Here is a 12,137-nt window from a genome sequence, read left to right as displayed (position 1 = left end):
CACAACTTCCTGCCTGCTCAGCTCACAGGCCCCTCAGCTTGATTAGGTTCAAAGAGGCAATCTGAGCAAAATACTGCAAAAAGCTGTCTCTTAGTCTAGACAATTTGCATGTCTGAGGGTGTTCCAGCTCTGAGAAACTGTGCCTCAGGGATCTGACCCCACACTAGAATGAAACCTTAAGAAAAAATCCATGTGACACTATCTATTCCACTATTATGTCGGGTGTTGTCATACGTTCTTTCATACCATACACACATCATAATATTTTGTACTAAGCAAATACAAAATACACGTCATTTAAATTGACATAAACTGATTAAGCCTCACCATATAGCCCATACAACAAACCTGGAAGAACATCCCACAATAACATGGATTTGAATATAACATGACAACCAGTTAGCTTCCGTTCTCTGCAGTGTCCATTCTCCACAAGGCAGGCCCAAATTCACTTCTCTTCTGGAGGGCAGTGATGGGAGGTGATTACCTTATGACCACTATGGGTTTTATCATGCCCAGAAAGCTGTGTATTCTGCTAGTAATAATACATAGTTAATAAAAGACATTGTTTCCTTTTTTCACACCATAACTCAAAGACTGACTGGAAAAGTTTGTTTGCGATATTGTTTGCAATCCCACATTTTACTTGACTAAACTTTTATTTATTTATTTTAAATGTTTATTTATTTATTTTTGAGAGAGAGGAAGAGCATAAGCAGGGGGAAGGGGCAGAGAGACAGGGAGACACAGAATCTGAAGCAGGCTCTAGGCTCTGAGCTGTCAGTGCAGGGCCTGATGCGGAGCTTGAACCCAGGAACCATGAGATCATGATCCGAGCGGAAGTCAGATGCTTAACAGACTGAGCCTCCCAGGTGCTCCTACTTGACTAAACTTTTAAACCTCACTTATAGTTTTACAGGGGAGTGGAGGAGTATTACTTTATTTCAAGCATGAAGAGGAAAAAAAATCTCTTACCAAAACAGGTTTAATCTATATGATGGACACATCAATTACTAATTCAATGGTTTTCCTACTACATATCATTCATGATTCAGAAAGAGATGTAAGGTTAACAGACAGTTGATTTCTAAGGTAAAAGAATTTTAATTATTTTTAATTGTTAAGATAAAATAATGTTCTGGTTAATTAAATGGATGGGAGAAATCCTTTCAAATGTATGCATATATCAATCATCCCAATGTACACTTTAAATATAATTGTATCTGCCAACAATAAAGGTGGGGGGGAAGGGCCTTGAAATACAGTAGTCCTGTATGTATATATTTTGACCTAGAGGAATACATTTTTTTAAAAAACAGAGTCATCTGAATTATATAATTTCATATCACTGCATATTAAATTTTATTTTATTATTTATTTACTAAAATGTCAAGTCACTTTAGAGTTTATAATGGAAAAAAAATTGTCTTCTCCCTTTTTCACCCCTGATCTGTGCTTTCCAGAGGAAAGATATGAAATTCATTTTCTTCTGGCATTTACCATTATATTCCTAATTTATGCCACATATACTAATGTGTGACTCTTTCAATACTAATATCTATTGACTTCATACTATGAAAGAAGAGGATTTAGTTTCCTAATACACCCTTTCTCTCTTTATCTAATGTGGTTCTGTACCATGTTAGGTTAATATTCAATTTGACATTAATATTGTCATATAATAATCACAGCTGGACCATGTACTCATTAATGAAGGAAGCATTTCCTTGTGTAACTTTATTTCCCTGACTTCAGTCAATGCCTCCTCTTTGCTTAATTCATTTCTTATGTAGCTTCCACTGATTCATGCCTAAACTCCCTCCCATTAGTGTGAATAAAGCTCCCCAGAATATGTTCATAAACAATAGGTAAATGTGGCTCTTTTGTTTCTTAGAACAATCTTTCCAGAATCCCAGGATGTTCTTTTTCTAACTGGGCAAGTGTGCTTTCTGGTCCTGCTTCCCTGCCGCGGTTCTAGGATTTCCCTGTACCATCATGTTAGGAATTTACTTCACCTGGCTCTCTAGTTAGGTTTTTCTGTTTCCCAAACTCCATATCTTTTCTTTCTTGGTCTACAAATTCAATTTACTTGAACACCCAGTAGGTTCCTGAGAAAGGGTGCACGAAGGTCAATATGTTGCATCTTTTAAAATATTTTATTCTAATCTCACCACTTGACTATTTGACCATAAAATCCTAGATTGGAAATAATTCTCTCAGAATTTGGAAGGCACAATTCCATCATTTCCTGACAACAGCATTGCAGTTGAGAGTCAAATTCCATTGTGGTCCCCAGGCTTGTGACAACTTCTTCTGATCCCCTCCTCATCCCATCCCATACCCCAGCCCCTCCCCTGAACTATGCTTAGACGTTTTCCAAATCATATCTTTATTCCTAACATTCTGAAATTTCTTGGTAGTGGTAACTTATTTTTCTCTTAGTAACTGTGCTAGGCACTTAGTCTTTCGGTTGAGGAAAGCACATTCTTTTCAACCTGTTATTGGAAATTTTCTTCTGTCATCTCCTCCTCCCTCACCTTCTCCCCCAACGTTTCCTCTTCCTCCTCCTTTGATAATTTCCTTTGTCACATGTTTTCAATTCTCACTGCCTGAAATACCACTGAGTTAATGTTGCCTAATTCTATAATTTTCTTATCTTTGTTCTATTTTTCCAACTTTGGGGTAGATTTTGGGGGAGTCTTTGGGGGAGATCGCTTCCCATCCTTCCCATCCTCCTGTTAATTTTGTCTGTATTTAGGAGATAGGATCTACTATTTAAGAGATTTTTGCTATCTGAATACTCATTGTTTATAGCATCTTGTCTTTAATTTTTTAATGCTGTTTTCTCTCTCTTCTTTTACTGAAAGAAAATAAATTTTCTTTTAATCTGGCTTATTGGTCCCATACTTCATCTATCAGTACATTTGCTACTATTTAAAAATGGAAATGTCCTATACTGACAGTAAAGTGTGCAATTCCTTTGATGAATCCAGTCCTCTATTTTAGTTCTCTGTATTAATCTGAATAACAGATGCCTATTTTAATTTACAAGGCAGATGGCAAACTTTCCCATAGATCTTGTGAGATTTCACCTTGTCATGGACTTTGTGTTTTAAGGTTGAGGTAATGAAAACTTGAGCAACAAAATAGTCAAGCTACACAAGCAATGAGCTATGGCCTCAGATGCTCTCATTATATTCTCTCCCTTTCCTTTAGGCCAGGGTAGCTTTCTACCTGGCCAATGGAAAACAGCAACTGCTGTAAAACCTGAAAATAAATTGTTCTAAACCCAAATCCCAGAGCATTTTAGTAGGCTTTTCTATGGGCATTTTTGAAGCATTTTAAGGAAAGTACTAAACACCCAGCTCCCTCTTCAGAACAGATCCAAAGAAAAGCTCTGCTCCTTCATATGCTTTTGTTCAATTCCATCACATTCCATTCACATCTTCTGCTAACCAGGGTGAAGAGCCTTAGGCCGGTTTAAATAGCACAAACTGCACTTTTGTTAATACTATTTTTCTCTCAGTGTAAGTTCTCGATGCTGACATTTCCAGTGTTGGGAAGTGCAAATACTGTTAAACATCCTCCTTCTTTTCATTGCCAGACAATTCCTCTTTCTCTATCTTCTCCTGAAGGATAATCAACAGCTTGAGATAGATGTTTCAGAACATAAACTACTGCATGAAGACCCTCTATGCTCACCCAGACAGTATGTGCCTTCTGCCACACATGTCACTTCAGAGATAATGCCCTGGTAGAGAGCATTTCTTGTCCTGAGTAAGTAGTATAGCCCTGCCTGTCTCAAGTCTACAGATACAGCTTATCTCTGGAGGCAAGCTGGATAAAGATCAGTTTCTCTTCTTGGAGGCTATCCTTTTTCCAAATGGCATATCTGTTACAATAATATCCACAGAGCCATTTCTCAGGGAGGAATTGCAGAGATCCCATTGAACAGCTCTTGGTCAATAAAGAAGAGATATTATTGGCGGCCCTATTCACAGCCAATGTATTGTTATCACCAGCAATATAACCATTAAACCATTCTGTAGCCCCCTCTATTGGTATTGCCTCTGTTCCATACATCCCTTCAACTATTAAATGAGTAGGTTGAGGACACAGAGACTGAGCATCCCATAGGTGAGAGTAGATCTGAATTGTAGCTCCAAAATGTGAGCTGTTTCTTTGGTGGACACTCTCTTCTGTCAATGCAATGCCTACAAAGATTTGGTTATCATGGATATTCAAGAATCTCCACCTCAAAGTTGGTCATGTCAGCTTTCTACTTCAATTAATTCTGAACAGCACACCTAGAATTTCTTGCAGCCTGATTTGAGGTACAGCAGTGTTTCTCTCCTGCCCTATTGCATATGACTCTAAACTTTAACACTTGAGGATCAGTTTCTCCTTCTGAGCTTTCATCAGTCTTATCTTTGCAAGATGCCAAGTCATTACCTACTAATGTTGGTACCTTTTTGACAGCTGAATTTTCATAATAGTCTAAGGTATGTGAATCTAAGCTAGTGTTCTCGAATTCTTTTAACATCTTTGTCATCTGTTTTGTCTCCTCATCCATTATCAATCTTACCTTTACTTGAATTCTGATTTATCTTTTTATGTATTTTTTTCCTTGAAACTGGTGTTAATTTTCCATATTTTTAAAGGGTCTGAGCATGGGAGCTTCCAGCCAATTCTTCAAAATCCTTTAACACTTCTTCTTTTGTTTCTTTGAACTGGTAATCTTCAAACTCATGAACAACCACAAATAAGTGATCAACTGATCTCAGACAATAAGCCTGAGCCAGACTTTCACTGAAATGTCAGAATATACCTCACTTCATTTCTGCAGAGTTTGTACGATGAGCTCAATTTCTCTCTCATTTCATCTGCAGCCATTTGTTCAAAACCAGTAGGTTCAGTGGCTCCACTAGTGACTTGCAGATGCTTAGACTCACTTCTGAGGCCAGTTTCTTTCATGAAGGTTCACATCCAAGAAGCAGTTAGTGGTTTCTTGAACTTCGGACATGTTGGCAGTTCTTCTAAGATCTATCTATAACATCGTCTTACCCGCCAGAACAGACCCTTCCAGCTCCAGCACCCCACAGGCATACCCCAATGCTATGTTTTCTCTTCTCTCTCAAAATTTTGGGTATAGGACTTTTTTCAAGAAATTTATTAGCAAAATGTTGAAACACATACAAAAATTGAAAGAATTTTAGAGTGAATGCCAATATACCCATCATCCAGATTCTAGTGTCAACATTTTACTAGACCTGCTTTTTTGCATATTTATTCCTACATTGATACATTGCATGCTTTTATGCATTTTAAGATAACTTGTAGATAAGTGTATGTCCCCCTAAGTACTTCAGCATTTCTGTCATTAACTAGAGTTCAATATTATTTTTCTTTTCACGTAAAAGTTACATACAATGTAATGCACAAATTTTTCTGAGTTCTAAAAGTGCAAATCCTTGTATAACCCAAAGCCCATCAGTATAGAACATCACTATCCCTCCAGAAAGATCATTCGAGTCCCTTCCAATTACCAATACAAATTCCACTCCAAGAAAAACACTGTTCAAATTTTCTTCCATCATTGATTGATTTTGGCTGTTTTAAAACTTCATACAAATAAAATAATATAGTATGTACAATTTGTGTCTGGCTTCTTTTGCTAAACATAATGTTTTTGAGATTTAGTCATACTGTTGCCTGACAATAGTTGATTCATTTCATTGCTGAGTAGTATTCCACCATATGAATAAACGCATTCTCCTATTTTAGGATCTCTGGGATATTTTCCACTTTGGACCATTATGAATAAAGCTAATTTGAATATTTTTATACAAGTCTTTTTATGTGCATTTATGTTTTTATTTCTCCTAAGTAAATGAATACCTAGAGATGGAATTGCTGGATCATAGGTTCATGTATATTTAGTTTTACAAGAAAATACTAGATCTTTTGCCACAATAGCTGTCATATTTGACATTCCCAACAAAATGTATGAGATTTCCAGTTGCTGCACATCCTTACCAAAATTTGGTTCTGATAATCTTTCTAATATTAATCATTTCATTCTGATGTGTGTGTAGTGGTATGTCTATGTAGTCTTAATTTGCATTACCCAGATGACCAATAATGTTGACCACAGTTTCACATGCCTGTTTCATATGCTTGTTAATGTGTCTATTCAATTCAAGCTATTTTTTTATTATTGAATTGTAGGAGCTCTTTATATATTTGTATCCCAGTCCCTTATCAGATACATGTTTCACAATATATATTTTCTTCAGATCTGTGGCAGGCCTCTTGAGTTTATTAATGCCTTTTGTTAAGTAGTTTTTAATTCTGATAAGTCAAACTTTTCAATTTTTTTCTATTATGGTGATTGCTCTACATTTCAGAACTTTGCTTTTCAAAAATCACAAAGATATTACCCTATGTTTCCCCTTAAAAGCTTTCTGGCTTAGGGGCACCTGGGTGGCTCCGTCGGTCGAGCACCGGACTTTGGCTCAGGTCATGATCTCACAGTTCGTGGGTTTGAGCCCGGCGACAGGCTCTGTGCTGACAGCTCGGAGCCTGGAACCTGCTTCTGATTCTGTGTCTCCCTCTCTCTGCCCCTGCCCTGCTCACGTTCTGTCTCTCTCTGTCTCTCAAAAATAAATAAATGTAAAAAAAATTTTTTTTAAGCTTTCTGGCTTTATGCTTCATTTTTATCTAATTCAGAATTTTTTTACATTTTCTTTGGTGACTTCTTCACTAAAGAAATAAGAGGGGCTTCATTTTTATCCAATTCAGAATTTTTTACATTTTCTTTGGTGATTTCTTCACTAAAGAAATAAGAGGGGTTTTCTATAACTTCAGTGGTTTTCCGAGAAGTTATGTTATTGATTTCCAATTTAATTCTGTTATACTCAGAAAACATATCCTGTGTGCTTTCAATCCTTTTAAATGTACTTAAGACTTGTTGGAAGGGACAGCATATGATCTAGCTCAGTGAACGTATCAGGTGCCCTTGAATATATATTATGAAACTAGTTGTTGAGCCCAGTGTTCTAAATGTAAATGATACCTAAATATCATTTAGGTCAAGATGGTTGATAGTTTGTTCAACTCCATCTATGTCTTTATTGATTTTCTTTGTTCTATCAATTGCTAAAAAATAGTGTTAAAAAAGTTCGACAATGATTATAGAATTGTTTATTTTTCCCCTTGATTCTGTCATTATTATCTCATGAATTTTGAAGGTGTTATGAGAGAAAAAAAAACATTTATGAATATTATGTCTTTCTGAAGAACTGACTCTTTTGGCATTGTGAAAAGTCTCTCTTTATTTCCAGTGCTCTTTATTTCTTCCTGAAGATTGAATTTCAGTGTGGTGTCATTTCCCTTTAGCCTGAAGAATTTCCATTAGCATCCCTCAAAGGGCATGTCTGCTGGTGATAAATTCTCTTTTCCTTACTTACAATTGCCTTTATTTAGCCTTCTTCATTTTTGCTGGATATAGAATTTTGAGTTGTCAGATTTTTTTTCTGTTCTTTCAGAACTCTAAATATGTGTTTTGCTATCTTGTTCGTATATAAAGAATGTGTTGTTTTCTCTGGATGCTTTTAAGATTTTCTCTCTGTATCTGATATTCAGTATTTTATTATGATGAGTCAAAGGTCAGTTTTATTTTGAATTTTCCCGTTTTTCAAAAGCAGCCTACTGAGGTATAATTGACATACAGTAAATCGGGGCATACTCTAGTGTACATTTGGGGATATATTTTGACATACATGCATACTCCAGAAACCATCACACAATCAAAACAATGAACATGTCTGTTACCCAAGAAAGTTTCCTTCTGCCTATGTAATTTATCCCACCTTCATCCCATTCATGGAGCCACTGATCTCCCTCCTGACACTCTACATTGCTTCGTATTTCCTAGAATTTTTTTATACTCTTTTGTCTAGCTCTTTCAGTAGCATAACTATGTCGAGATTCATATGCTATGGTGTGTATCAAGAGTTCAGTGCTTGCATTGCTGAGTAGTAATCTACTATAATGATATGCTTTATATTTATGCATTCACCTATTAATAGGCATTCACATTCTTTCAATTTGGGGGCCATTACAAATAAAGTTGTCATGAACATTCATGCACAATCTTTTCATCTGCCTTGGGTAAATACCTAGGACTAGGATGGCTAGGTCACACGGAGGTGTGTTTAGCTTTTTTTTTTAATGTTTACTTATTTTTGAGAGAGTGCAACAGAAGAGGGGCAGAGAGAAAGGGGAACAGAGGATCCAAAGTGGGCTCTGTGTTGACAGCAGACAGCCCAATGTAGGGTTCGAACTCACAACAATGAGATCATGACCTGAGCCGAAGTCAGATGCTCAACCGACTGAGCCACCCAGGCACCCTTTTTAAAAAATTATTAAACTATTGGTATTTTCCAAACAGGTTTTATATCTCACATTCTGACCAGAAGTCATTGAGAAGTCCATTTGCTCCATATCCTTATCAATATTTGATTTGGTAGGTCTTTTCTTATTTAATAATAATAAAAGAACCTAATGCTATAGTACTAAAAAAAGAACGTAATGGTATAAAACACTTGTTTTAAAAAATGGATTCCAGTTCACACATTGTTTCCTAAGCCACTTTTTTCCCTTAATACTGAATCATGAGTTTTTGAAGTCATTAAAAACTCTCCTACAATGTCTTAACTTCAGTGGCTATAAAGATTTTCATCATATGGCAATGCCATACTTCATTTCATGTCTGCTATCTATTGTTGGACTGTTAGATTCTTTCTAGGTTTCCACTTTTTAAAAAATCTGGTGAGGTAAAATACATATAGCATGAAATGTACCATTTTAATCATTTTTATCTGCACGATTTAGTGTTAAGTACATTCACATTGTTGTATACTCAATGTCCAGAACTTTTTCATGTTGCAAAACTAAAACCCTATGCCCATTAATTAACAACTCCATTTCCTCCTCCCCTCAGCCCCTGGCAACCACCATACCATTTGCTGATTTGTTGTTGTTGTTGTTGTTATGAATCATGCTTTTGGGATTATATCTAAAAGATATTTACCTAACTCAAGATTACAAAGATTTTCTCATAAGTTTTTTTCCTTGAATTTTGTAGTGTTTGATTTTACATTTAGGTCAATGATCTATTTTGAGTTAATTTTTCAATATGGCAGAAGGATATGGATAAAAAGTCATTTTTATGTGTGGATATCCACCTGTTCCATCAGCATGTTAAAAGATGATCTTTTCTCCACTGAATTGCTTTTGCATCTTTCTAGAAGTAAGTTATTCAATTATGTATGGATATATTTCTGGACTCTTCAATCTATTCCTTTGATCTCTTTGCCAGTACCATACTGTCTTGATTACTGTAGCTTTATAATAAGCATTAAATCAAGAAGCATTAATCCTCCAATTTTCCTCTTTTTCAAATTTATTTTTGTTATTTTAGGTACTCACATTCCTTATGGATTTTGGAGTCAATCTGTCAATTTATGCAAAATAATCTGCTGGGGTTTTGATTGGGATTGCACTGAATCTGTAAGCAAATTCAGGAAGAATTGTCATCTTAACAATATGGAGTCTTCTGAGTCTTCTGGCCATGAATACAGCATATCTCTCCATGTGTTTTGGTCTTCCTTAATTTCTCACAGCAACATCTTTTTCCTTTTCAGAGTATAACTCAGAGGTAAGGTCAGACACTATTCATGGTTCTGTGTGAGTATCGGACACTGTTCCCTCTAAACCCTTTCTGATCATTTCTTTGGCCTCACATAGTTTCCTCACCACATACATGCACCTATCAGTTCTCTACTCACCCTAAAGAGGACCCTGTGCAATCTACAGGAATCTCTCTCTGTAACGCTTTCCTCTTTAATATTCTGTCCTACAAACTCAAAGTCTTTTGTTCTCACACTCTGAGCTCTGTCTCATCAACTCAGAGAGATTGGGCCTAACTGGGTTCCGTTTCCCTCAGTGTAGCCCAGAAACTCTCTTAAGGCAGTAAGCTGGAGCAAACATAGTACTAACCTCATTTCCTATCACTAGGCATCATTGTCCTTTATTGTCTGATGTCCAGTGTCTTGAAAAGTGTTGCATGTGTCTTGTTTAATTTTTTTTGTTATTGCTTTTCATAGGAGAGTAAATCTGGTCTGTATTATTCCATATTGGCCAGAAGTGGAAGTCACAGCCATTATTTTTCCTCTATGCTTTTATCTCCTATACTCTGTTTCCTTCTGGGACTCAATTACACATGTATATTAGACATTTTCCTATTGTCTCACAGTTTCCTGAGGTGCTCATCCTATGTTCTCCTCTCTGTTTCTCCTACTTTTTCAGATTAGACAAATTCTTTGATTTATCTGCAAGGTTACTTGCCTTTTCTTCTGCCACGTCCATTTTGCTAAATCCAGTCACTGAATTTTAGCTTCAAATATTAAATTTCAAAATCCAGAATTTTCATTTAAATTTATATCTCTGCTGATAATTTCTATTTTTTCACTTGTGATGAGTACATTTTCCTTTACCTTATTCAGCATAGCTGTAAAAGCCATTTTAAAATCCTGTCTGCTATTTCCAACAGCTGGGACATTTGGGGTTCAGTCTTTAGAGAATGGGTAATATTTTCCTGTTCTTCTTTGCTGAGTAATTCTGTATTGTAGCCTCACATCATGAATTCTATAATTTAGGAACTCTGGTTTTTGCTTTATTCCTTCAAAATGGTTGAATTTTGTTTTGATTAACTTGGCTGGTCTCCTACTGAACTCAATGCTGTTTGGAGTCTGTTACCCATTTACATGGATAAGGTTCAGCCAGGAATTTTCTGCAAAGCTTAAACACAAAATTAGAGGATCCCCCTCCCTTTCTCTCACCTTTTCAGGATTGCCTCCAAGACTCTCCTTTGTCTCAGGTAGCTCTGAACTTTGTTCTCATTTATTCAGGACAGAAAAAGTACATGTTTTCTCTCAGGACCTTAGCCACTCAATGTGGTGCCAACTTCAGGCTGTTCTTAGGCTAAAAGCCATTTTAAAACAGAGGGGTCCCTTCTTCCAAATGCCCACTTCCTTCCAGAATCTTTTTGCTTTCATTCACTCATTAGTTAGCGATACAGTTGTTTCTCATATTTTGTCAGTGGAAAGGAAATGGTGCCCCCAGTAATTTATTTTTGAAGTTTCCTACTGTTCTCTAACTTCCCTCTTTTCTTCTAAGAATTCTTCCATTATTCGTTTGGGTCCCTTTCTTTCACATTAAAACTGTTCTTCGTCTCTTGTTTTAATGTTTACTTATTTATTTTGAGAGAGTGAGAGAGCAGGGAAGGGGCAGAGACAGAGAGAGACAGAGAATCCCAACCAGTCTCTGCACTGTCAGTGTGGAGCCCCCTGCAGGGCTTGATCCCCATGAGATCATAACCTGAGCTGAAACCAAGAATTGGACACTTAACCAATTGAGCCACCCACATGCCCCAACATTAAAACTGTACTTAACTAACCATTGGTTGCACTTTCTTTTTAAACAGTGACACGCTAAAAGGCAGATTAAAATTTTTTTAATGTTTATTTTTGAGAGAGACAGAGCTCCAGTGGGGGAGGGGCAGGGAGAGAAGGAGACCCAGAATCCAAAGCAGGCTCCGGGCTGTGAGCTGTCAGCACAGAGCCCGACATGGAGCTTGAACTCACGGACCATGAGATCATGACCTGAGCTGAAGTCAGACGCTTAACTGACTGAGCCACCCAGTTCCCCCCTAAAAGGCAGATTAGAAGATCCACACTGGTGGCAGGCTGTACTTCCCTAAAGGTAACTCTGCCAAGATTTTTTCATTATTTTGATGATGGACCAACAAATGTGCATATCTACGTGTCTTTCCTTTGGGGCCGGTCAGTGATATAGTCAAATATCTTAGAAATCATTTTCATTCTGAAAATACATTAATCAGGTGGTGGTCAATCATATAGACATAGATCTTCAAAAAATTCTTTCTTCAAATACAATATACTTTATAATATAATATACTTGTACTCTCTTGTGCTTTTCTCAGTGAACACTTGCCTAATGCTGAATTAAATATTTCAGTTTACATATGAAAAAAAAAAACAGGCAAGCAGAAC

At 36.6% G+C, this 12,137-nt stretch overlaps 1 pseudogene; it reads right to left on the bottom strand.

The window, feature by feature from the left end:
- Window positions 1-3,594: 3,594 nt before the first annotated feature.
- LOC124507530 (THUMP domain-containing protein 3-like) lies at window positions 3,595-5,023 on the bottom strand (annotated as a pseudogene).
- Between the last annotated feature and the right edge of the window lie 7,114 nt (window positions 5,024-12,137).

The sequence above is a fragment of the Lynx rufus genome, unplaced genomic scaffold (genome assembly GCF_022079265.1).
Source record: "Lynx rufus isolate CCGP_SWC_20201006 ecotype Redwood Valley unplaced genomic scaffold, mLynRuf1.p SCAF_12, whole genome shotgun sequence".
Classification (NCBI taxonomy): domain Eukaryota; kingdom Metazoa; phylum Chordata; class Mammalia; order Carnivora; family Felidae; genus Lynx; species Lynx rufus.
The sequence above is the reverse complement of the archived record's forward strand: the minus strand, read 5'-3'. Positions and strand labels throughout refer to the sequence as shown.